This window comes from Galeopterus variegatus, unplaced genomic scaffold (genome assembly GCF_000696425.1).
Source record: "Galeopterus variegatus unplaced genomic scaffold, G_variegatus-3.0.2 Scaffold6472, whole genome shotgun sequence".
Classification (NCBI taxonomy): domain Eukaryota; kingdom Metazoa; phylum Chordata; class Mammalia; order Dermoptera; family Cynocephalidae; genus Galeopterus; species Galeopterus variegatus.
The window spans coordinates 56704-58903 of NW_007732583.1; the positions used below are offsets into that span (position 1 = coordinate 56704).

A 2200-nucleotide genomic window follows, 5' to 3' on the forward strand; every position below is an offset into this window, starting at 1 on the left:
TGTTGTTAAATTGTAGCCCTGTTTACTGTTTTTGAATTTTATTATCTACTTGTAGACTGGACTGGATTCTGAATTCTTCTGGTTTTCTCTAATATCCAACTAAAACTCTCCAGGAAAGAACTGCTCTATTCCTGAAGCCGCAGCTGGACAACTCAATGTAAATTTCAAGGGACAAGTTTCACACCTGATGTGTGGGCCCCACCAAAAGTTCACCAAAAACAACTGATGCCGTAACTAGAGACCTTCAAGCTGCAAACCAGGATGAGAAGTGGTTGACTTCATGCTGTGACAGCTTTTCTTTCCAAGATCGTTGGAACAATACTTCCTATCATAATGAGACTCAGCCCTCTTAATTTTTCCTTCCTTATGCCTTCTTCTTTCACTAGACAGGATGATGACATAGTTAAGATTTCAAAGTCAGTAACTTCTGTAGGTAACTTGCAAATTGTCACTCACTGCATCAACGCAGTCCTGGGTGCTGGATTACCTACTAACTGAGCAGGGAGGAGCCTGTGCACTTGCTAACACTTCTTGCTGCACAGGGATAAATTCATCAAGTATTATAGAGACTCAGTTGCAAAAAAGTTAACGAACAGGCTACTTGGTAACCAGTGGACTACATGGTTAAAATGGGTAGACTCCTCATCTGCCTGTTGAATTTCAGCTACTTCAGTTCACGGGGACCCCAGCTAAGGAGCATACTCCAAATTCTTGGTATTATTTCCCAGAGAATCTTCACATCCTTTTACAATGTGTTGACTAAAATGGTACATATGTTCTAATAGAAGCATGACTGGTATCAGGTAGAAGAATGACTTTTTAGATCTTGCATGCCATGTACATGCAACTAAATTCTATGCTTGCCTTTCTTTCTTTTCTTTCCTCTTTTCTTTCTTATTCCTTCCTTTCTATTTTACTTCCTTCCTTCCACATTTCTTTCTCACTCTCTCTTAACAAATACTTTTTTTGACCATAATATTTTGGTCTATGATCATCTTAACACATATCCCAACTCAACTTCTGCCACAAGAAATAACTAGGATTTTTTTTTTTTAATTGAGACAGTTGATCCATACCATGCAAGGGCTTTACCACAGACTGTCCCCAAAGTATTCCTCACATCTTACAGTTTTCTCTACTAGTATTAATTAATTTTTTAGAATTTTTCCAATACTTGAAAATTATTTTTAACTTTAGCCCCAGATACCAACACTAGTATGTAGCTTAGTAATATCTACAGACTTAACTAGCAATATCATCTAGGTTTTCAATCATGTTATTGACTCCAGAGAACTCCACCAGGAATTCCTGTGACTGCCTATTTTTATGAGTGTCCAGTTGGGACCTGTCTAATGACAACCAGCCATTGAGAGTGGTACACCACACCATGCTTTCTTAGCTTATAAATAGCATGCCACATACAATAGAATAAAACATTTACTGAAATTATAATAGATTATGTTTTTCAAATGCTTCTTTTCTTTGTGCACTGTCATTCTGTCATAAAAGAGAATTAAATTAGTCTGACGTGCTTTATTTATATAAAGTCAGGCAGCCACTTAAGCTCTTCTAAGTATTTTTAAATTATAAATTGATCATTTCTTTCACTTTATCCTTGAATATTGATATTGATTCTATGATTTCTAAGGTATATTTTTAAATATATCTAGGGGAAAAAGTGAGGTATATTCCATGATGTCTCAAAAATGATTTCTAGTAACTCTACATTGGAGTTTCTCATGTTTAAGTATTGCTTGATGCATATCATTCAGACTCTGCTAATTTTAATACACCCACGTAATTCTGTGTAATTATTTCTCCATTTAAGTTTGATTCAGCCTTTACAACTAGAAACTTCTGCAGTCAAATCTAATCTTTACTTTAGCAAGAAAATTAAGCATATTGAAATTTTTCCTCTTGGTTGTATTTAATTATTACTTTTCTTTTACAGCCTATTTGAAAATAAAATGTTCTTTTTGGTCATCTAATTTTTGTCTAATTAATTAGAATGTACTTGTCCCTGAAAACAGATTTTGCCACATATTTTTATTTCTAGGGATGCTGTTTGCATCCCTTTTTTGGTTTTGACCTTTATGCTATTTCCCTACATAGTATGTAGAATCTGACCTATCCAGACAGAAAACACACACACACACACACACACACACACACACACAAATACTACATTTTTTAAACACAG

General features: G+C 35.0%; 1 protein-coding gene across 1 annotated transcript in view; it reads left to right on the top strand.

Moving 5' to 3' along the window:
* The window catches only part of NOX3 (NADPH oxidase 3), a gene marked incomplete at its 5' end in the record, with an annotated part of 58018 nt that extends 56549 nt beyond the window's left edge, over positions 1-1469 (top strand). The window contains one exon of the mRNA XM_008590932.1: positions 1264-1469. The remainder of the gene's footprint in view (positions 1-1263) is intronic.
* Positions 1470-2200: the final 731 nt, after the last annotated feature.